Source organism: Pongo pygmaeus, chromosome 12, assembly GCF_028885625.2.
Source record: "Pongo pygmaeus isolate AG05252 chromosome 12, NHGRI_mPonPyg2-v2.0_pri, whole genome shotgun sequence".
NCBI lineage: Eukaryota > Metazoa > Chordata > Mammalia > Primates > Hominidae > Pongo > Pongo pygmaeus.
The window spans coordinates 39,376,303-39,401,530 of NC_072385.2; the positions used below are offsets into that span (position 1 = coordinate 39,376,303).

General features: G+C 39.9%; 1 protein-coding gene and 1 long non-coding RNA gene across 5 annotated transcripts in view; one reads left to right on the top strand and one right to left on the bottom strand.

Moving 5' to 3' along the window:
- Nucleotides 1-6,085: 6,085 nt before the first annotated feature.
- The window catches only part of LOC129030535 (sulfotransferase 1C3), a 45,091-nt gene continuing 25,948 nt past the window's right edge, over nt 6,086-25,228 (top strand). For 2 of the 3 annotated variants that reach the window (XR_010123271.1, XM_054475934.2), the window contains exon 1: nt 6,110-6,201. The gene's annotated coding sequence lies outside the window, so the exon portion shown is untranslated. Of the gene's footprint in view, nt 6,202-25,228 lie in introns of all 3 variants that reach the window. The other variant, XR_008500694.2, reaches the window with a different exon arrangement.
- The window catches only part of LOC134737870 (uncharacterized), a 40,743-nt gene continuing 39,393 nt past the window's right edge, over nt 23,879-25,228 (bottom strand). For both annotated transcript variants that reach the window (XR_010123273.1, XR_010123272.1), the window contains one exon: nt 23,879-24,300. This is a non-coding gene — a long non-coding RNA (uncharacterized LOC134737870). The remainder of the gene's footprint in view (nt 24,301-25,228) is intronic.

A 25,228-nucleotide genomic window follows, 5' to 3' on the forward strand; every position in this document is an offset into this window, starting at 1 on the left:
AAAACTGTAAAACACCTAGAAACAAACATAAGGGGGAATACTCATGATACTGAATTTGGCAATGATTTCTTGGATATGACACTAAAAGCACAGTCAATGATAAGCAAACAGAACTACGTCAAGTTTCAAATCATTTGTCTATCAAAGGTTATATTCAACTGAGTGAAAAAGCATGGGAGAAAATATCTGTAAATTATATGTGTCATAAGGAGTCACTATCCAAAATACATAAAGGAGCCATACAAATAAATCCAACAACCCAATTACAAAACAGACAAGGGACTTGAATAGACATTTCTCCAAAATGAATACAAATAGCCAACGAGCATAAGAAAATACACTCAATGTCAAGCAAAACAATGACATATCACCTCACACTCAGTAGGGATGGTGACTATAAAAACAAAACCCAAAACAAAAAATGGCTCCTCAAAAAATTGAAAATAAAACTACTATATGCTTCAGCAATCCCATTTCTGGTTAGAATTGGAAAGAAGGGTCTCAAAATAATTAAAAGCAGGGTCTTAAAGAGATATTTTCTACCCATTTTCAAAGCAGGATTATTCACAATAACCAAATGGTACAAAGAACCCAAATGTCTATCAAGGAATGAACAGAGAAGCAACATCTGTTATACACATAAAATAGATTATTTTTCAGTTTTATAAAGAAAGAATCCTATCACATAGTTACACAGATGAGCCATGAGGATGTTACTCTAAGAGAAATAGGTCAGTCCTAAAACGACAAATATGATATCATTCTATTTCTATAAGGTATCTAAAGTAGACAAATTCATAGAATCAGAAGTTAAAATTGCGGTTCCTAGGAACTGGAAAGAGAAAGAAAACGGGAATTACAGTGTACACTTAAAAATGGTAAAGATGGCAGATTTCTTTGTGTCTTTTTTTAACCAAAAATAAACATAAGACTCAACAATGCTATTCCTAGGTATATACCCAACTGAATTGAAAAATAGTTCTCAAATACTTGAGCACAAATAGTCTGTTCACAGCAGCATTACTCACAATGACCACCAGCTGTAAACAGCCCACATTCCTGCCAATGGATGAATAAATAAACAAAATATGGCACATGCAAAAGAAACATTTTTCAGCCATAAAAGACTTAAAGTGCTATAACACAAAAGGTTACATATTGGATGAAACATCCCAGATAATTTGACTGATTCTGTAGAGGCATAAAGAAGGTTGGCAGTTACCAGATGCTGTGAGACGAGGGGTGAAGAGGGAGAGCTTCATCGAGATGGCACTTTCTTTAAGGGTGAAAACATTTTCTAATATGAGCTAGAGGTGATGGTGGAATGTACTAAATGCCACCAAAATGTACACCTTAAAATGGTTGATTTTATATTATATTAATTTTAATTTTAAGATTTTAATTTTTTATTTTTAATATAATTTTTTAAAGTTTTTTTTAAAGTTTTACATTTAAAACTTTCAATTAAAAAATAAACATTATAGGAGAAAAGATGACAAAATATATCCTAGAAAAAGTAAACACAATTCCTGAAAAAATACATGTTGTTGCTTATGATCAATATCTTTTTGCTTCTCATAGTTTGTTCGAAAGTTGCTACACCCCAAAGCTTATGGATAACTTTAAAAGTTTTTTTTAAAAAATAAAGAAGATCCATGTCACCCCCATGTCTATTTTACTTTCACTATCTGGTATCCAGTTAACTTGTGGTGATGACTAGTAGAGGGCACAGAGGGAAAGGCCATTGTGAAGCTTGGGGTGCCTACTTTCCATGCGGTAAAGAAGGGTAAAGTCTATTTCCTATTTGGTAAGATAAAGATACACAATGTTCTCAATGTTCAATTAATAAATGTTTGGAGCTATGTACCTTTTTGTGTGCTGTTCTGTTTCAGGAAATTTCCCATGACTCAAAAATGTTATCAGATGACACTACCCTCAAAAGGGACAGATAATGTTGACAGACAACACTGTTAATATAGACAATCTTGCATGAGAGACTGTGACTTTGAAACTATGAGGACAGTCTATTTGGAATCATCTATTTCTCAATTATTTGTATTTCTACAGATTAGATTAGAATAATAAATCTAAATACATAACAAGATTGTGTAGTAAGCCTCTAAGTGTCAAACACATTGACAAAGATTCTAACAAAATTAATATTGTCTATACTACATAGTTTATTTTGCTGAAAAGAATAGAGAGAATAATAAATTATATTTTTATCAAGTTGCTTAAAGACCGCTCAAAATAAATAAAATGTTCAAATATATGAAATGTTACTGACATAGTTAAGGTCTCTTTTTTCCTCAAAAACCAAAAACAGATTCTTTGGAATGACTAGTGGAATTGTAAAATATCTTGTAAGATTAACTGATAAATGCCAAGCACAAACAAAATTTTGCCAGTAATAAAAAGGAGGGCTATCATAAATTCCTGCAAACATCAAAGTAATAAAAGAATGTTATAATGGAAGCTATGCCAGTATATTTGAAAATATATACAAACTGGAAAAATTCCAAGAATGTATAATTTTTCAAAACTAACTCAAGAACAGATAGAAAATATCATCTTCTATTAAGTTATGGAAGTTTCCACTTGCCCCAATTGAGGAAGGAAATTAAAGAAGTAAAGAAAAATAAAAATTAAAAAAAAAAACAGAAAAGAAAAACAAGTCTTCTGTATTAGTCTGACTCATCCCAAAGGCAATAACAGGCAAAGCCCAGACCCAGGCAAAGTCTTTGATAACATTATCAAAGAAGCCAGGGCTCAAAGAAATGTGCTCTAGAGACTCTCCAGCACTCCCTCAACACAGGAAAAATAAAACAAATTTTCCTTTCCCCTATGATATGAGTAAACTTATGAGTTTATAGATTTCCGTTTTCTGTAACTACTAACTTCCAGTATTCTGTTTTATCTAAGCAGCACGTTGAAGGTTATAAGACATGCCTGAACAGGCCTGGGCTGCAGCCATCGAGGCCCCATAGTGAACATTATGAGATAAGCCCATGCAAGGCACTAGAGCAAGCCTAGATAACAGCCATCTGGGCTGCATAGCAAGAGCTGCATGTAATCCAGAGTTATGAACCTATCACAATTTGATTAACTGCCTTTGTTCTGCCTCGGTATTCTTGCTTTTGTGCCACTACACTTCACGCCATTGTAAACTTCTTTAAAGCTAGCCTACACCCTTTTAGAAGTGTGTATAAAAGTCAAGTGCTGTCTTTGTTCTGGGGACAGTTTTTGGATGTTAATTGACTGGCTCTGAGTGCTCTCAGTAAAATCCTCCTCTTTCATCCTGTCATCTCTCTGGTCCTCCTTCATTCCCGCGACAAGATGTTCACCACTACCTGGCAGTTATAGAAGTGTGTCAATTTTTCCAACCAAAATAATTTAAAACAATTCACATTTTTAACATTTTCATTTCCTTGAAGACTCATGCTATTGAACATTTTCCCATATGTTATTTGGACATCAGGTTTTCCTTTTCTGTGAATTGCTTACATGCATATTTATTGATTTTTTTCTTAGTTTATATTTTTGGTTTATAAAATATTTTTATACATTATGGATACTTATTTATGTGTGTATGTTCCAAATATTTGTTTTTTGATTATCAAAACTAATATAGAAGAATATTTTTTCTTTTATTACATGGAAATTTTATATTTTATTAATAATTTCTGCCAAACCTCATAGTAATACAAAGATTTTGTGTCCAAAAGTGGTAAAGATTTACTTTTTTTATATTTAGACTTTCATTTCTGTTTTGGATTAGATTTACCTAATAAGAGTCTCAACCAAAATCATATAGCAAGCAGCATATAGGAATCTAGATGCATTCACATTAAGATCAGAATTAAAAGAGAAGAGGCCAGAAATGCTTACAGGACATGGAAAAATTGAGAAAATAATAATTTTTTCAGGGAAAGACAACAGGCTGATCCTGGTTATATTGATGTAAGATAAATAGTAGGGCTGGGTGCAGTGGCTCATGCCTGTAATCCCAAAACTTTGAGAGGCCAAGGTGGGTGGATCACAAGCTCAGGAATTTGAGACCAGCCTGGCCAATATGATGAAACTCCATCTCTACTACAAATACAATAATTAGCCAGGTGTGGTGGCATGTGCCTGTAGTCCCAGGTATTCAGAAGGCTGAGGCAGGAGAATCACTTGACCCAAGGAGGTAGAGGTTGCAGTGGGCCGAAATCGCACCACTGAACTTCAGTCTGAGCAACAGAGCAAGACTCAATCTCAAAAAAAAAGATTTTTTTTTCATAAAAAGAGAAAGATAAATAGTGGGCCCTAAACTAGAAATTCTAGCAAGGTGGAAACCTCAGGTACAATTCTAAGCCTTTTGAAGTTGTTAAAATTGAAAAAAGCTAAAATGGAATAAGACCTAACAAAAGATACCACATAGACAGGGGATCAAATTGTCAAATATGTGCAGTGAAAAGAAACCACAGGGAGAGACAAAGAGATGCAAATAGACCAGGTGCTCTGCCCTTGGATCTTAACACATGCAGTTCCTCCCTCCAAAAGGAGACCAGAGACAGCACAAAACAACAGGCATACAGAGATGGTTTTGTGACTATTACAGCATCTGTTAAGGCAAGGGAACTCTGTCCAATAAAACCTCCCAGTTCTTCCTACACCAGCCCCTGGGAAAATTATCAAAATTGTTCTTGGCTTCAGGTCTGCCATGACAGTGTGACCAAATGATCCAATTGGACGGGGACTGTCCTTTTAGCTAGAAAACTCCCACTTCTTACCTTGACAGTCAATGTAATCAACAGAACCTCTTTTCACACTCACATTTTTCCTGTTGTGATATGTTCACCCCTTAAAGAAGGTCTACAGCAGGAGTGGTCATGTTTCACAGTGAGAACATTCTATATCATGCATATGTAATGGAAACTATAAAGGGAGCATTTTAATCCTCCTCCTCCACCAGGAGTTTTCACAAACAGACCTCATTTAGGTTTTCTGCAAGACATCAGCTCAGCAGCCAAGTGTAATCATGATATGAACCACCACACGCCTGGCATCCTTTGTCCTGGGCACTGTTCTGATGCTTTACATAATTCATGTCACATGATTCTTAAAACCAGCTTGCCAGATAATGGAGAACACAGCCATATGGCTTCAAAGTCACGTTCTAAGGGTCTGTTTTAGTGCTCAATCATCAGGAACAAAAGTTTAGAAAGAGATTAAAAAGCAATGACTTTGTCTCAAAAGTATAACTGAAATTGAAGATTGGGAACGGTCTCTGGGAGTCTTGCAAAACAGAGGACAGACCATGTAAACATGGAATTTTAACAATGAACTCTGTACAATATTTACTTAACTCTAGTATACTGAGTGTTACTATGTATAATAAAAAGAGTAAAATCAATAATTAGATCATCTCAACAGATGGAAATTTTATTAAGCACCAGGTGAGGGGTGCAAGATCAGAAGCTCTGGAGACCGTTCTCCCCTGCCCACACCCACTGACAACCACAGTGTGTCCCACTGCATCCACTAACCCTGACATTCTTGCCCTGAAATACACACACACACACACACACACATACACAGAGGGGGACATGGAGGTTTCATGGTTTTATTATAGGCCTTGTTGTTTCCTAAAATGAACTTTCTTCTACACCAATTTTAACTATGGATTCAGTAAAGAGGCAGTAGAATATATTTTCTACAGGGTCAAAGGGAACAGGATGAAATAATTGTGCAAGTTCCTGTCCTGAGAGCTGGTCTGGGAAGACCTTCAGTATAAATATGGGCTCCCTGGGATAATTAATTAATTATTGGTTTGTATTCCCTCATGTTGGACCTGTTCATTTACATTCTGAGTAGCTGGTATCAAAAGAGGAGCAGGGACCCTCAACTTTGTGGTATCTGCAGAGAGCCAAGCCAGGACTAGATTTGTACCTTGGTGAGTGCATCAGGATCCAGTGGAGGCAGAACACAGCAGCAGGTGCAAAGCCCTGCCCTGGCATCCCCCTACTGCAAGCCTTACCCCAGCCTGACACACCCACCCCACCCATCCTCCCAGGTTTATAAGCTCTGGACAGTCAGCACCATCCTCACCTGCTGTGCTCCTGCTTGCACAGTGTCCTGGAGCTGGACCTGGCTCTGGGTTTCCAGGAACCAGTTTGACTAAAGGCAGCAAGCTGCTTCCTCTGGTGCCTGAGATACCAGGTAAGCCTCGCCCGCTTAGAGACTCTCATCCTAGCGTCTGAAGACCACCAGGCCCTGGAAAAGGGTCGAGATATTCAACCCTTGTTAATCATATAAAAAATAGCTTTGGGGTCTTCAGACTTTGTGGCTCCAAATAAAACTCAGGTAAGTCGTGAACTGAATGCCTCATGCATCTTCAGATGGTATTGGGTCCTGAGGTAACACTGAAGCAGAAGTCTAACTCTATTTAGACATCTTTCCCTGATGGGCTGAGAGAATGAGATGCTAAATGCATTCAATAATTTTGATTTGATCTTTAAATACCTGTAACCTTATTGCAAATAGTAGAGTGAGTATAGCAATTCCCATAAGTGTGGTGGAGTAGATAATTTCCATCTAAAATTTTACTTACCAAGATATAGAATTTCCCTTTGGGGGTCTGTGAACTTTCTTGGTTTTATTTTCCCAAACAAAGAAATCTCCAAGTTATGGGCACCCTACTTACTTTTATTACTTGGCAGAATTTGCAGGATCATTGCCCAGAACTAGCATATTGATTTAGATTTTTACATTACCCATCCCTTTTTGTTTCTTCCAAGCTATAGGAGATACCACTTGATTCACAGGAATAAGCAGGGTTCATCTAAAATGTAGGCAAAAAGCTTAAAAACAATGAAAGAGACTAGGATTTAATGACAAATATATGATAACATTTGGAGCACAATTTCTCTCTCCAGTCCTCATTTTTTGTAAAAACAAATTATGATAAGACCATGTGTGCTGTGGGTAGAATACACTTTAGTCTTATACTTGGCCTGATTATTTGCATAATATGCAGCAAGAATGGTTACTTCTACATATGCCTTTTGGATTGGCTTTGATGAAACTCTGTTCCACAAGGAATTTCAGATAAGACATTTAAAGCCAAGCCCAGCCATGGGTTTGTATCCTCCATGAGTTCTGTGAGTCTTTCTCTTGAGGTCCCAAGATCAACGTGGGGTTCCCAGACCTGTTAGAAAGTGACATTCCTGACTGACCAGAGGTTAGGAACCCTGTGCCACACTGTGTAGACAAGGTATGAGGCCAGTTCTCCCCAAGAGGCTTTATTGGCTCTGCATGTCACGCTTGATTCCTTAAAGGGAAACACATCCTTTCAGTCAAGGCTTATGTAAAATAACCAGTTTTTCCAATTGTGCCCTGTTGACAAAGAAAAATGGATTATTATCACACTGATGCAAACAACCATATTGCCATAAGTTAAGAGTACTCACAGATAGTCTCCAAATTCTAGAGGAACCAGGCAGAGAAAAATAAACATACTCCAAATTTGGTTCACAGTATGTACCTTACTCAATTATTAAAAGTCATAAATGGTTAAAAATAAGTTTACTTGATGCTACAAAACAAAACAAGGATCAGCAATATTCCAAGCAAAAGTTTAAAAGCTTGCTTTGACTTTTTGAGTGCAGTCCACTTAGTTAACTCTTGTCTTGCTTGACATTTAAGGAACAAAGCAAGAAAACAATTGTCTGTGAATGACAAAATTTCCAGAATAGTTACAGTTAAAAACATGACTGGGGCAGGGCGTGGTGGCTCATGCCTGTAATCCCAGCACTTTGGGAGGCCCAGGTAGGTGGATCATGAGGTCAGGAGATTGGGACCATCCTGGCTAACATGGTGAAACTCTGTCTCTCATAAAAATACAAAAAATAAGCTGGGCATGGTAGTGGGTGCCTGTAGTCCCAGCTACTCAGGAGGCTGAGGCAGGAGAATGGCGTGAGCCTGGGAGGTGGAGCTTGGAGTGAGTAGAGATGGCGCCACTGCACTCCAGCCTGGGTGACAAAGTGAGACTCCATCTCAAAAAAAAAAAAAAAAAAATCACTGGAAAACCTGGTTAGTAAGCAATTTTAATTATATACCATGTGTAGATCCTAGGACCCAGACAGAAATGCAGATAAAGTTTGACTTTTCAGTGTCTAACTCCATGTGTCCCAGGCCTTACTTATCTGTAAAGCAGGCAGTATACAACCTGGGAACATTTAGCAACCCTGGTATCTAAGTTATATGATTCAGACCACCTATTGGCATTTTGATGACACTTATATTCTACCAATAATTCTTAAGAGTATTTTTAATTCTTAAAGCCATGTGAACTAAAAACATATTTGATTTAAGCAATTATTTTTATTTAAGCCAATCAATTAGAGCTCTTTTTGCAGACATTACACACAATACATATATAGCAGCACAGATAGAAGATTCAGCACGTTTTAAGATTTTTCATTTGCCAGTTTTTTAATTGGATTACTGGCTTTAGGTGGAGCCCTTGGAGGAGCAGGGTCAGGTACCATGCATTTTTTAGGGCCTAACAAGAAGACACAGCTGAAGGCAATTAGCCCATCCCCCATAGGAGTCTTAATTTTTAGTGGAGTGTGAGGATGTTTTCATATCTTTCAGGTGGCCAAGAGCATGCTTCTCTGATTTATTACTACTACTAGCCATCCCTTACAGTGTATTTTCTACCTGGTTATTAAACAGCAAATCTCTCTCATAATGTGAAGTAATGTGAAACCCCCAAAACATAAGCAGTGTATAACACAATACATAACAGAATAGAGTCTTTGATTTTGAGAGGAAACTATCTAATTTTAATTTTGGGGGTTTCGTGGGAAAAACAGAGGGCTTTTTATTTTCCCCAAACAGGGTCTCTGGCACCTCCTCTGTTTTTTCCAAGGAGTCCCATGCTACCAGAAGTTATCTTTGGGCCTCTCATGCATGCATTAGGAGTGGTAAGACAAAAAATAGAGAAAAATAATTCAGTCGACTGAGAGGAAAAAAGGCTTTTTCCAGAAAAACTTTTAAATATACCTATAACTTGAATATCCACTTTTAATTAAGTTGAGCACTCTTTAAGAAAATCCTTTTAAATCCCTTTTTACTCGACTTTAGCCATGCCAAGCAGTTAAGATTTTTGACTTTTCAATTTTACAAAAAGTAACCTTACAGGTGAAACCAATGAGCCCTAATTAGGTTATGATTTAACCGTGAGTGTGCAAGGCATTTTCAAAGGAGGGTAAGCAGCTTTTGAAACTATCATTGCAAAATTGTAACTGAGACAGTGAAAGAGATCTGACCTAAACAGCTCCATTTTGTTTCCAGCGCCCAAACTGTCCTTCCCCATACCTGCGCATAGGCTTCACCAACTTTGGGAGGAACCTGGTTTACAGTTTATACTTTAAAACAAAAATGGTAACAGCTCCTTCTTAAGATATGCTTCCAGGGCTGGGCGCGGTGGCTCACGTCTGTAATCCCAGCACTTTGGGAGGTAGAAGGCAGGTGGATCACGGGGTCAGGAGATCGAGACCATCCTGGCTAACACAGTGAAACCCAGTCTCTACTAAAAATACAAAAATTTAGCCAGGCGTGGTGGCAGGTGCCTGTAGTCCCAGCTACTTGGGAGGCTGAGGCAGGAGAATAGCTTGAACCTGGGAGGTGGAGCTTGCAGTGAGCCGAGATCGAGCCACTGCACTCCAGGCTGGGTGACAGAGCACGACTCCATCTCAAAAAAAAAAAAAAAAAGATATACTTCCCTCTTGCCTGGGGACAAGACCAAAAAACTAGCCAGAAGTCTTGGAACCATCCCTTAGGAGTCATGCAGCAAGAGACTATGAGATTTTGGCCCTCCCTAAACTGCTTTCAAGATCAGTGCTTAAGCTATTTTGTAATCTCTGCCCTTGATGAATCAGCTGGCACCATCCAGATTGACAAACTGGCTTATATGATTTTTTGGACCTTACCCAGGAACTGACTTAGCACAAGAAGACAGCCACCATTGTAAAAAGGCAGAGAGTGAAATATATTATTGCCATGTAGTTACAGGTCATGTATCCAGACATGAAACAGATGGAGGCCTGTAGCCAAGTTTGTTACTGTTATGCTGGGCTGCCTTGAACGGCAGACTTGTGGGGTCCTAGGCCTGCATCCTAACCTAAGGTACCCTTTCTTTGACAGAACCATACAGAAAGACATGCAAAGCACACCAAATTGTCTACAGGTTACGTTCAACCTCAAAAAATCCTTTTTCATTAATTATAAATTCACAGAGAATATAAACAATGATCCTTATTATCCCCTTTACTGGCTTGCACAGGGAGAGAGAAGCCAAAAGCCCAACTGGTAAGAAATTTTTACCCTTTTGCCAGCATATCACTCTTCTGGGTTCCCTTCCCCCAGCTCAACTCTAAGCCAAGCATTTTAAGGTTTGGAAAATTAACTTTTCCCAGGTTAAGGGAACATTATAAAAGAGATAGAAGCCATTATAAACCACAAAAGAAGAAAAAATACCATAGAAAGGAGTTCCAATTATGGTTGTTATGAGGTATTGCCTCTCTTCCTATTGGGAATGGTGTTTCACCTATATTTTTGCCTTCCCTATTTTTTTCTTTTCCATTTTGGCATACTATAGGAGACATATTACTTATTTCCAAAATTCTCTTATGCTTGCAGAGCTGCCTATTTTAGGTACAGTTAGGATTTGGCTTAGGAACAGCATACCTTTCCTCGATGAGAGGGCAAATAACTGAGTTAAATTTTGGAAAGCTTCTATATAGCTATCAGGGTGGTCAGAAAATCGGCCTAAGTCTGCCTTTATTTGTCTAAATTCCTGCAATGAGAAGGGAACTTGAAGGGCCCCCAAATAAGGGAATCCTCAGATGGTTCCCCAGGAACTTGCTTTTCTAATTTTGGGGAATTATTCTCTTTGGGTCTGTCTGATATGATTGCTAAAAGAGCTGGGTTGATTTTGCAATACTTGCAAAGGTCTAATAAAAAGGCCATACTCTTGTGCAAAAGAAAATAAGCCACTTTTTCTTCAAAGTTTCAACGACGAAGGAGTCACAGTGCTTCAAAATACACTCCAGGGGAGTGCATGTTGTAGATGATCTGTTACCCATCTAGAAAGAGAAGTGAGAGTAAAAGCATCCTTTTAGTCTCCTTCCTTTTGATATGTGATCCAGGATGGAGATGAAAACAGTAGAGGGCATTCCCCAAATATTTTCTCTCTTTGGCTCCTGAATCCTGGCACCCATTTAAATGTGCCACCCATGACTGCAGACATGACCCTCCAAGTCATGGCCCCAGAGGAATAAAGTTTCGGGCCTTCATTCCACTGTCCACAAGCAGTCTTAGTCTTCTGCCTTTTATTTTCCTTTGACCTCCTAGACTTGTGTGGCCTGTGTGCCTTCCAAAAAAAAATGAATTTCAAGAAAAATCACGTAATTGGGCAAGGCCCTTTTAAGGGAGGGGCATGCTAGATTGAACTCTATATCCTGCTATGATGGCCTATGCTAAAGCATTTCCCATAGAAAAAGGGTTCTGGTTAACTTTTGGACTGAGAATCCCTTTACTAATTAAGCACTGTCTGAAGAGGAGACAGAATAGGTGCCTTAAAGGAACACCGGAATCGAATGGCAATTTTCCTGCCAATAGGACAATATCAAGACTAAAATTTGGCTATAGAAGACATTTTACTGCTAACTGCTAAAGGCAGAAAATTCCCATTCCCAGAAGATGCCTGGAGCCTGATTTCTAGCAGTGTGAAAGGAGGCTGTGGTGTTACTGTGAAAAAAGAGGAACAGTGTGCCTCATGTAGAGGATTTTTTTTCCCACTAGGTGGCTTAGAAATATCATGTGCTCACCAGAGAAATCATAGAGAGAGAGACGTTTATTGAGTTACTGCCTGCTGTGATTCGTGATCTTTTCTAACAGACCTGTTTCCCTGAACTGTAAAGGTTACTGAACATTAGACACACAGAGAGGGTGTAAGAGACCGCGGATAAAAAGAGAAAGAAAGTTTGGCGACAGGATAGCTGGAAGAGAACCTGAGATTAAAGGACAGATTTGAAGTTGAGATTCACTCCATGCTTGCCAGCCTGATAAATGAATTCCCTTTCCCGGCCAATGCACCAAAATGATACAGCTCCAATGAGTGGAGGAACACCAGGGATCTTGTCTCACACCAATTAGATAAAATGACACGGACACACGTGGGGTGGTTTTAAGGAGCAGAGAGTTTAAATAGGCAAGAAAGAAGGGAGAAGACAGAGGAAAGAAGCTCCCCTGTACAGACACAGAGGGAGAGAGGCTCCAAAGTTGAGAGAGGAACCCCCCCCCCACACACCTAATAATTTCTTAGAAGTTTGTTTTGCTAAGGTTAAGGATGCATGCAGGAAAAAGCGACATATAACCACAGGAAACACCTGTTGCCCTGTGGTCCATGCTTTTTCCAGAGAGGGTGTTGGGGCTTCAGTATTTAAAGAGAAAACAGCAGGCAGCAGGGCAAAAAGGAAAGAGAAAAAAAGGAGAGTAGATAAAAGAAGCAAGAGTTGCATTCTGTTGAGTCTTTTGATTAGTTTCTCTGAATCCACATTTTTCAAGTGAAAGGAGCAGGTGGCAGAATAGTCAATGATGCAGTCATTTCATGAATCTGCCTTTTTACATAAGTAAAATGGGTGAATAAAATGATGAGTGAATAAAATAATTATACAGTGTAGGGAGCAGCCAGATAAGCATTTGTTTCAGGTGAGTGGAGGGATGACTTTCAGTTATGTCCTTTGCCTGTGAAGGCAACACTTAATTTGCATTTTCAGGATGAATTTCAACAGAACTGCCATAGAGTAAAGATCTTGGAGACCACAGGGAATTTTCCTCTTAGGAAAATGTGAGGGAAGTATGTAACTATCTACTCAGGAACAAAAGGGGAGAGAGGTCTGTGTGACCAATTTCCCTTTGCCTGATTTTTCCCTTTGGCTTAGTGACTTTGGGATTCTGAGGGTTTTTTTTTCCTTTTCACATTTTCCCCATTTTTTTTTTTTTTTTGACAAAGTTCCACCCTTGTCACCCAGGCTGGAGTGCAATTAATGGCACAATCTCGGCTCACTGCAACCTCCAGCTCCCAGGTTCAAGCAATTCTCCTGCCTCAGCCTCCCTACTACAGGTGTACACCACGATGCCCGGCTAATTTTTGTATGTTTAGTAGAGATGGGGTTTCACCATGTTGGCCAGGCGGGTCTCAAACTCCAGAACCCAGGTGATCCATCTGCCTCAGCCTCCCAAAGTGCTGGGATTATAGGAATCTGCCGGCATGCCTGGCCTCTCTTTTTTTGTTTTTTTGTTTTTTTGTTTTCTTGTTTTTTTTGAGAAACCATTTTAGAAGAAAATAAGTCTCTGGCCCCAGGTTCTAATCTGATTCCTTGTCACTAGGATGGTTTATTACCAGAAGTTCAGGCCCCACATTGCTAGGAAGGCTTGTTCCTAGGACATCATGTCCCATGTTAACAGGAAGGCTCATTTCTAAGAAGTCACGTCCCACAGAAATAAAAGAAAACAGGGAGGAATGGAAGGGAAAAATGGGAAGAGCTGAGAAAGGGAAAGAAATAGGGACTGAGGCCAGATTTACAGTGATAAAAGGAAATCAATCATGGAAGCTGGTTCTAACTAAGCTACTGCCTCCTCCATCCAAGCAACTGGATACAATTATTACTCTAACCTTTTCAGTTACCTAGTTGTAAACATATACCTGACTTCAATGTAAACATTGCAAGAAAAATGAGACAGACATAAATTATTATTACTATTCCTATTATGAGCATAGCTTTGCCATCAACTTCCACAGGATCCAAATCAACCACTCAACCATTCAATTAGTGAGAATTTTGGAACTGACAGTTTAGTTATTTGAGTTTTCTTATTAGTCACAGTTTGGGTTATGTTATTTGATTCTCCTGGAATATAATCACAAAATTCAGTTCTCGTGATGGTGCAGGTTCCCCCTTGGGTTGCGGTGAGTATATCTAGAGCCATACAGTTTCCTCATAAGTGGGACCTCATTGTTTACCAAAAAGATTCTCATGTGGTTATCATCCAGGGCCTTCTGGGAATAATTTGTTAAGGCCTCTGTATGCCATATGACATTTTCAATAGCTACTTCTGATACAAGTTAGAAGGTAAATTATCATACTCTTGGAATGAATACAGAACCTGTCTAGCAATATTGCAAGTGAAAAAGATTTGCTGGTTTGGGCAGTCTAAATTACTCTTCCTTGTCCCTAAACATAAACTAGGGAGTATCATCCTAACCATTCTGGGGGTAACCACAGCCATAAGTTAATGCCACATAGCCAATAGGTCCCATGTGGATTCAGCCAGTAAATACCTGGTCACTGCACCCAGTCAGCGGCATGCAGTCAAGTGTTTTGTAATATAATACTGTGGTCACCACATTCTCTGGGTATCTACCCAATATGTCTTGTACTGTTTGGCTATTGGTCCTTGGTGTGGTTTCTTTCTTGCCAGCATAAAGGGGCATTTTGTCTGAGTTGGCCAAACTAAGGGGTGAACTAGCAAAACCCATCTCAAATTTGCATTATCTCACTTTGAAAACAGGAAGTTACCTGACCTGAAAAGGTTATCATTACCTTTTCCTTTAGATGGGGGATGCTAAGATGAGAGCTAGTGAACTAGTCCTTTCCATTGGATAGCTTTTCCCATGTCCTTTGCTCTTCAGTGTGTTATTAATGAGCCAATGACATAGATTGTCTTTTGTTATTCTGGTACCAAGACTACCAGACCATTCCTGTGAAGTAACAGATGTTTGCCACTCTATCCAGTCCTGACCTTGGAAACACGATACCCATCATGGCAGGTTGGAGCCACTGGAAAAATTCATGAGTCTGCGTATCCAACAGGCAGCTTTTTGTAATCTCTTTGAGTAATCCTAAGCCCATTGTAGAAACAGATTTGTTTCATGGGCAATGTGGGGGGCAGTGGCAAGAAGGCATACAGACAGAGGATAAATAGAAGCAAGGTTATGAAATTTATTTTAACTACTAAAAGAGACATTAAAACAGGTGTCCTGTTCTGCCTAAGATAGCAATTGCCAACATCCCTAGGACAATAATTATAGTGGCCATTACACAATGAACATAGGCATTCATTTGTATACAGACCTGGTCCAGTGTCTTGTGTTAAAGCAGATCACAACAGCTGTCCTCTGCTTCTAGTTCCAAGTTGAAGTTTGTGGTTGTTTAATAAACTGGGTTGAAGATCTTTGGTGGGAGTCACAATCCACTTGGAAGTTTGTGCCTGTTGTTGGTTATTCTTGAAAAGGGACGATCATGAGAGATCTTCCTGCCAGGCCTCCCTTTTCTGTGTCTTCTGGAGGAAAGGCTGCTGTCAGGACTGGCAGAGAATGAGCAAGATGTGGGGTTTTTGAAGTTAGACTCCCTGATACCTCTGGTTGAGCAAATGGCAGATGATGTGTGAGAGATGGGAGACCGGAAAATGGAAGGAGGAGATAAGAAATCTAATCTAGGAAGCTCAGAAAGATCAGGATAGAGTGAAGATGTAAGTGGAGGTGGGGGAGGTGCTGGGGGGAGTAGGTGAACCTGAGGATGTGTTTAAAGGGATGAAACATTGGAGTTCTTGGTTAGCATCTCTAATCTTTAAGAGGTTTGCTGGCTTCTGGTAAAGAGCTGAGGTGGTCTTTCCCCTCTTTTCTACTCTCCAGGTACCATTGAAAGTAGCACTCTCATTCTGGCTGCTTAATTTTTGTGCCTGTGTTTTCCATCTTAGTTTGCAGGATACTAATTTGAGCATTTCAAAAGACCCCCATAACTTACAATCTGTTTTGGTTGTAGTGGTCCACTTAGTTAAATGGCATGATGATTTGCCGTAAGTATTTTGCATATAACCAGTTCTACTCTCTGCTGCTATGAGTTCAACTCTTTTATCTCCCACATGAAGGGAGATCATATGGTATTTGTCTTTCTGGGCCTGCCTTATTCCACTTGAGGCTGATTTGAAGATAAATTTCCATTGCTTGGGGAGATACTCAATTGCAAAGTCTTTCCTTCAGGACCGTTGGGAACCTGAGAGCAGTAAAGGAAGAGCTGCCTACAGCAGGTTCTGGTGTTTCTCACCACCCAGCAGGGCTGCCACAAATTCCAAGGTTCCCTCTGCAGCAGGAGGAGAAAACGCCCTTAGGAACCTCCAGACAGGGGACATGCCCACAGACCATTTCTGCATATCAACTTTGGGACGTAATTGTTCTGACTGGCTACTTCCTAATTTGACAAGTTTCAACACCACACGCTGTGCATTTATTAAAACAAAACACCACCCTCGACCACTGTTCTAGATAACAACTTCCAGGGAGTCCAGCTGGAGGGGAAGTCAATTTTTCTGGCTTCCGACAGGCCAGGAGGGGTCAACAGCCCCAGCATCCCAGGTCAGGCACCTTGATCCAGCACCCCTGGGTGGCCAAGCACACTGTTGCCTAAATGGGTTTGCTCCTGCTTAAGAAGCTCATATTCTACCTGCTGGGCTTGCCTCTCCTACCATCTAGATATCTGGGCCTCTGAGCTTCCTGGGTGGATCAGCACAAGAGAGAAACCCTCATTCAGAGCAGATTTTGGGCCTGGGAGTGGTCTATCTGACCAAAACCAGGACATGCCTCTGCTTAGTCTCGAGGGTACTGAGTCAGGGGGTCATTGCCTCTGATTTGAAGGGAGGAAGTTCGTTGTGATCTCAACACTTATCTAGGGCTCTGTGCTCTGGGGAACACATGGGAACCTTGCAATTCCTCCCAGCCTGACCTCGGTGATGCTGTCCTTTCCTGCTTCCCTGCCCTTCTCTGCTGGCTCCTGTCAGGGTATTATCTGGGCTCCTGTTCCTCTCCTGAAGCCTCTTCTTTGCTGACTTCTCAGCTACTACCATCTCATTAAGACAGCTCTGAGTTTATCACTGGGGACTCCAACATCAGCCTCTACAGAGCACCACACCTTCCTGATATCCAGGAACTACCCCATGCATGCTTGTCCTGCATGTTCTGCATGGAATTACTTTCAAAACAGAGTTCCTCCTGTCCCCACACCAGCCCGCCCTTCACAGCTGAGCTGTGTGCCTGAGCAGAGCCTCTCCCACTTACTCCACCTGGCTGACTGTGGCCCTTGTTTACCAGCTAGAAAAGAACCGCTCACAGCAGGTGTCCCTACATTTCAGCTACAGCTGCCTCTTGTATTTATTTCCAATGTGTCATCAGGATACCTTTACATATATTCCATTTTTACACTATGTTTTCCTTGCTTGTTTGTTTGTTTTGTTTTTTGTTTTTTTGAAACGGAGTCTCACTCTATTGCCCAGGCTAGACTGCAGTGCTGCTATCTCAGCTCACTGGAAGCTCCGCCTCCCAGGTTCATGCCATTCTCCTGCCTCAACCTCCAGAGTATCTGGGACTACAGGCGCCTGCCACCACACTTGGCTATTTTTTTGTTTTCTTAGTAGAGACTGGGTTTCACTGTGTTAGCCAGGATGGTCTCATCTCCTGACCTCCTGATCCACCTGCCTCAGCCTCCCAAAGTGCTAGGATTACAGGTGTGAGCCAACGCTTCTGGCCTACACTCTGTTTTGAAGTGTTTACTCCACTTTTGTCTTGGGGGACAAGGAATACAATTCTGAGCAATTTATAAAATGAATGGGTAAAAATTATTTCTTTATTTTCACTGACTTCTAAGAGACATGAAGCCTTCCCGTTAATTATAAATATAATGTTAGCAGCACCTGTGACTTCATTCCCATAGAAAGCATAGATATGTCTCACCACATTACAATTATAAAATACTATTCAAGTTCATGACTACTTTAAATTATGGTTGTTGTCATAGACTGGCTGCTAGATCTTGTTATTTAATATATAAATAAAGGAGCATTTAGATTGCTATGTTCAATATATTTCTTTATGTAATATTTTGATAATTATATGTCAATAATTTTCCCTTGAGGTTCCATGTTGTGTGTGTGTATATGTGTGTGTGTGTGTGTGTATATATATATATATATGTTTACAGATGTGTGTATGTGTTTGTGTGTATGCATTTAAATCATTATTTTGATAAGGCTGCATTAGACTTCACCAGACTACTACAGAGTTCTATGACACAAAATAATGAAAATCCCTTGTATTAGAACCTTCCAAATTTATAATTGATTTTTTTCTCTAGGATTTCATTCAATGAAATGAAGGCTTTTGCCTTTGTTCCTTATCAAAGATAGTCCCTGATAAGGTCTACACTAGTCACCACCTCTCCCAAAGAGAGGCATTCCTGAAGTCTGAACACCCTTGTTCCTGAGCTGTCCCGGCCTACCTGGGAGAAGGTGGGACATAGAAAGGATGCCAGTGCAAACATTTTCACAACTCTTTTCTAGGTGGGGTTGACATATTCTGACTTTTTGAGGTATTTCTCCAGAGTAAGCATCGTTGGCACATGAAGTTCCAATCACTACTCTTTTTACTCAGTGGAAGTATGGAAAGCCAGATTAGAGCAAACAGATGCCTCTAAAAGATTTGCCAGCATCCCATTTTCTCCTGTGTGGCAGTGGGTGGAGTTCGCTCTTTCCCAGACAGGCACTTTGACTGTTGTGTATAATTTTGGTTAACAATTCCCAGTCTATTCTTCCCACTGTCCTGGGAGAAAGAGTGAAATAATTGCATAACATGGCAGAGAATCTCGAAACTTCCTCAGATTTCCCATAGCTACCCTCCTCCTTCCTAGTCCGTATGTTGTAATGACGCTTTTCTTTACCAGTTATATTCACAGACTTTCATATAGTGCCTGGCAAGGTGTGGCTGTGAATGAGTGAGTAAATAAATGGATGAGAAATGAACCCGTAGGAGAGAGAAAGTGGACTTTTGGCTATGATAATTTAGAAATCGAGATTTTATGCACAACCTCTTGCCATAATATTCAGAAATTCTGGAAAGTATATGACAAATATCTCCTTAAATGAATGGCTAAAGTCAACCGCATAAAGAAACAGAAATCTCAAAATGCCAGTAACAAAGAACTAAAAGCCAGAATGGAAGGGTGTAAGCTGCTTCTGAAACTGCCTGGGCTGTGAGTCAGAAGGGGATGAGGAGTGTGGATTCCTGGTGCCAATTGTTTGGTTACCTTGAACAGTGCTTCTCCCACTTTAAGGTGCACCGAACCCCTGGAATCTTGTTAAAATGCAGGTTCTGAACCAGTAAACCTGAGACAGGTCAAGATTCCACATTTCCCCACAATCTCCCAAGGGATGTTCTTTGAGTAACAAGGGCAGGCTTGGCTGTAGTGAGCAAGTGGACACAGGAGATGAGACCTCATGCCCAAGCAATTCAGGGATTGAAACTAACCTCCCTACATTTTGCTGGAACCCTCACATTTGCATCATCACCGAAAGTATGAACTGCGAAAAAAGTGTTGACAGAGCAAGGAGATGGCAGTTTCTGTACAACACTTGTTGTGTCTCTGACTTCTTTGGTTTCTTGATTTTCTAAACTTAAAATATGACTTCATTTCTCCCTAATTAAGTTGAATTTCCTAAAAGTCTCCCTATGAATTTCTCTTTTCGGATATAAAGCTTATGAATTTCTCTGTTTGCTTCTTCTCTTGTTCCAGGTTGTATGCTATTTATTTATTTATTTATTTTTTCTGAGACGGAGTTTCACTCTGACACCCAGGCTGGAGTGCAATGGCATGATCTCAGCTCACTGCAACCTCTGCCTCCTGAGTTCAAGCAATTCTCCTGCCTCAGCCTCCTCAGTAGCTGGGATTACAGGTGCCCACCACCACACCCAGCTAATTTTTCTGTTATTAATAGAGACAGGGTTTTACCATATTAGCCAGGCTGCTCTCAAAACACTTGACCTCAGGTAGTCCACTGCCCCAGTCTCACAAAATACTGGGATTGCAGTCATGAACCACCATGCTCAGCCTGAGCATGTGTTTTACAAACTCAACCATCTGCCTCCTCCTGTCTAGTTAAAGTTACTGTCATCAACAATAACAGCAATAGCAACATTCATGGCAGTTATTTAGTAAAAGATGACATTTGGTTAACATCTGGTTCATGCCAGCATTCTGCTAACTTCTTTTCATCATTTTCTCTTGCAATCCTTTTAAATCCTATGATAAAGAATAAATACTAGCCTCATTTATAGATGAGTAAAATGATCCTTAGAAAAATTAAATAGGATGAACTTCTAAATTCCAGTCCAAGATGAAAGAAGCTTGAAGGAGACTCCTGTCTCTAGACCAAGAAAAAAATTGAACTGAATATCTAAAACTCCTCCTAAATTTATCAGAGAATCATGTTTATGGGGCAAACAGCTGTGCCAAAAACTGGACAGACATGTGAATACAGAGAATCTCAGCTGAACAGAAGAAGAAGCCCACAGCTACTGTAGGTGCAGGGATTGAACAACTTAAATTGTAATGAATAAATTGTTCTTGGAGGCTCAGGAGGCACTAGCTTGAGGGTTAATAATGTTTGTAGTGCTCAAGTGGGGGTGCATAGAGAATACATTCATGAATTTCGCCTCTTAGAGCCACACCAGGTACTCACTGCTAAGATTGGAGAAAAATGCTCTCATGCTTCTGGTAGAAATTAGGGAACTATAACCATTTTTTGAAATATGCCCAGAGGATTCCATTTTCACTAACAAAGGTCTGCTCTCAAGAGAAACTGTTTTATGAGAGCCAAAACAACATGGGGAAGAAATATGTCCATACCAATTCAACTCAAGCCCCTCTCATCCTCCTGTCTCACCTAAATGAGAAAGAGAAAAGTTGGAAGCATGTGTGAAGGTCAAACACAGCAGCCAGGCCCTCTGAAAGTCTGAGATCTGATCACAGATCTATCAGAGGAAGGATATTTCTCCTTCTTCTGCACCTCACCACGTTAGTGGGCTCATCCATAAAAAGAGGGGATTGCAGCTAAAAGAGCTGCAAACCTCAGGCCATAATAAGATGTAGTCTCTAGGGAAACCCAAAGAAAACAAAGGAGATAAAAATAAGAACACCCAAGGAAATTTTAGCCTCTGACATTAGAGCCACAGCAAATAAGAATCACAGTCTAACTCCTAGACAGATAAACATAAACATCACAACGAAGGCCTATTGACTTCAGTTTCTTTTACACAATACACCATGCAGATTTCAACAAAAAATTACAAGCGTACTAAAAGGCAGAAACACAGTCTGAAGAGATAAGAATCTGAACCTGACTCAGATAGCATAGACAGATTGGAATCATGAAACTAGAAATTAAAATAAGTATAAATAAATGCCAAAACCTTTAATGGAAAAGGTGAACAACAGGCAAACACAAATGGGCGAAGGCATACAGTGATGGAAATTCTAAGAAGTAATCAACCAGATATGCTAGAACTAAAAGTTAAAGATGAAAAGGTAAAAGAAGACAACCTGATATTTGCACCCAGATCTGGACCACCGTAAGCAAAACCGTACTTGTGAAATGCCAGATTCCAACCTCCTCTCAAAGTTTGACTGAAAGAGTGCTGCACATGGACACAACTGAGAGCAGGAGACACAGAGTGAGCAATGGAATGGTGCCCATCTTGGTAGGTTCACAGCCAGCATCAGCTTGGAATTTCTCATTGAAGTCTTCAATTTTTTAAATTTCAAATCCTAAGAAACAAATTTATCCTAAAGAGTGGCAGCATTAAAGGATTTTTCTCTCCCACTGTGTAAAGTGAATGGTGCAGCACATTGACATGCAAAGTGCCCTCTAGATCTCAAGTCCAGTGACCCCAGGTCCAGTCCCTTGCATCTCCTAACTTCAAAGCTGCTGTCACTGAGCACCAAGCTTAAGACAAAGGCACTGGGAGAGCCTCCCCTCAGCAGGAGGAACAGTACCATGGTGGGTCAGCGCCAGGCCCTATAACAGGACAGGGAGCCTGAAAGGTTTCCATACCTTCTTTTCAACGTGGAAAAAATACAGAGGAAACCAAATTAATCCAACAGAAAATAAGCAATGTGAAATAAAGAAATGTTAGGGCCTCAGGTAAGTACGTCTTCATCCACAAGCACTATTAGCTCTTAAACGACTGCTGCATCAGCTCACAAAATGATTTGACCTGCTCTGTGCAACTGGGCTCTGTACTGTTTTCTGTTAAAAAAAAAATTGTTTCTGAAAACTGAAACAGCTAATTTAAAGAATGTCCATGTTTTCAAACTGCTTTCATTGTTATAAGAATATGTTAAGGCAACACTGACTCCGTCTGTGCTCATAGAATCTCCAGGGGACTCAGATGAGCCATGGACATCCTACTGGCCCGAACCCTATTAGTTTTTTTTAAAAAGCAGAATAGTACCTTCCACCATGCTCTCCCTGCACTGAGAGGATGCAGGGACAAAGATGGCCATGGGGACCAGGACAACTTGGAAAAAGCAGGAGCAAAAAATTGTACATGGGTCCCTGTTGATCCTCTTATATAGGATGTTTATGAGTGGTTTTTTTGTGTGTGTTTTTTTACAGTTATTTAATATTTTTTTTACTGGCAAAACTGTTGTAACATACAAAAGTGTAATAAACAAATTTCATATTCACCCAGAGTTCTGAGACCTATATATGTCATCAAGATTTATTGAGCATCACTCTAGCTACTTCTATAAGTGTATAAAGAGCTCGAAGGAGAGCTATAAGTAGATACATTCCTTTATTCGACAAACCTTTAGTGAGCACCTGCAGGGAGCTAAGCACTGTGTTGGGCACAAGGCAAAGGATAAGAAAGGACAGGACAAGAAAGACCCTGCCCTCATGGCCTTAACAAAATAATATCAGGTTAATGGATGAATATGATATAGTAAGGGGTATATGAAGTAGGTGCTGTGAGGACCTTGGCTTTTACTTAGAATGAGAACGGAAGTCACTGGAGGGTTACAGCAATGGAGAGCTATAACATAACATATACTTTCATGATTATTCTGATTGTCCTATGAAGAGTAACTATGGAAAGCCTGAGTGGGTTGGGGCGGGAACTCTTGAGGCTATTTCAACAATACATGGAGAGATGACAATGATAGAGGTTTGATGGGAGGTAACAAGGTGGCCATATCAGAAAAATTTTTCTTTGGAGACAAAAATATGTACACGTGGAACTAATCTCCCTTCAGCTTCAGAGAAACCTAAGGATTTGACCACAGGTTGAACTCCTTGGAATACTAAGCTGAAGAAGATACATAGTCTACCAGGTCACAGGCAGATGAGGGCTGTGCTGAGGTCACTGTGTGCCTAGTGTCACTATCATGGCACACTCTTCCTGGATTCAGGATAGTTTACTGTGTAACTGGTAATACATGAGATGTAGCTACACTGAAGAATGGGGATAAATCACTAGCAAAGTGCTAAAACTAAGGGCTCTCTAGCTAGTGGCTTCCCTGAGCTGAAATGGTGGGCACTTCCTTACCTGATCTCACTTCTCATATCAGGCAAATACCCAGGCTTAATGACTGGGAAGATTGGAAGCTCTCCTAGGAAGTCAAAAGAACTATGATGCTGTTGCTATACATGCCCTGTTCTATGTCCTATGTTGTTTCTCAAAGCTAAGAAAAGTTGATGCTTGGAAAATCTGTTGTGTCTTGTGAGTTTGACACAGTAAAATCTTGAATCCCTCTTTGTTGTACAATTTTATAGGCAGAGTTTGCAGAGTTTGATGATAGATTGGATATAAATTGTGACCAAAAGAAAGGAGTCAGAGATGAGGAGGTCTCTAGGGTTTTCGGCCTGAGCAATTGAGAGTACAAAGCTGACATTGACCAAGATGGAAAATACACAAAAGGAACAGGGAAAGTAGGGCATAGAAATCATGATTCCAGATCCACCTGTCTTAAACTTGTCAATCTAAGGTAGTGAAAAGCGTCAGAATCTAGTTTAAAAAGAGTTTATTCAAGTGCAGAGTTTCAGAACAAGTTGCCTAGTAAGCACAGATTCCAAAGAATGGAAGTCAGTGTTGTGAAGCATAGATGTTTGGGATCGTTTATATAGACAAAGTTTAGGGAAGCTTAACAGAATTCCAACATCTTTGTATGTAAGGCTAAATGCATAGTTACAATGATTTGATTAGTCAACATAATCTTTTTCTTTTGAGAAAGGTATATTGAACATTCTACAATAAAGATGCAGCAGTCATGGGGTCTTGTGCACCTTCTGGTATAGGACGATGAAGGAGACAGTTATAACAAAGATTAATAATTGCAAGTGTGGAGGTCTGGTCTCTACTTCTTCCTAGAAATATAAGAATAAGAATAATGAAGAAGATAACTAATACATAAGTTGAGAAGCCAAATAGCATCATGCTATGTGACTCAGAATCCAGAGATTAACTTACCTCTTGGCATAATAAATTTAGTGTCCTGAAATTTTATTTTCTTTTACACTTCCCCCTTTTCTTCAAAATCATTTGAAGAACGCATTGGAGAAGAATCATGTATATAGCTTGTGTATTTAGGTAAGAATCCCACATCACGAGGAAGGCTCATTCCTAGGAATTTATGTCCCATCCAGGGGGAAAAAATTGGAAAGTACCAAGGCCAAATTATAAAGCAAATAAGGGAAAAGTGATCCTGGAAACTGATGCAGGCTACATGACTACTTCTTCAATCAAAATAATTATTTGAGCCACCATTATTCTTGCCTTTTCCATTGTGCTTTGACTCGATTGCAAACAAATTTAACAACAATGTTGACAAAAACAGGACAAAACACAATGAATGATTGTGTAATTCTTAGAATAAGTAATAGCTTTCACTGCCAATTTTCTCAAGGTCCAAAATAACTACCCAGCCAATAGCTTGGAGAGGGTGTTGGGTCTGAAAATTTAGTTTGTGTTTTTGTATCAGCCACTAATTTAGTGATGTTATGTGATTCATCTGAGATATAGACACAAGCTTCAGTTTTTATGGTAGAGCAGGTTGACACTTGGGCTGCAGTGAGCATATCTAAAGCAATATGGTTCTGTAATACAGCCTGCCTTATAAGAGCAACTTCATTATTTAATACTGAAATACCCATGTGGCTATCATTTAGGGCCTTTTGTGTATAATTGGTTAGAGTCTCTGCATGTCAAATAACAGCCTCAATACCTAGTAAAGAAACAAAGATGGAAGCTAAATGATTATATCAGTGAACACAAGAATGAACCCAATGAGATTGT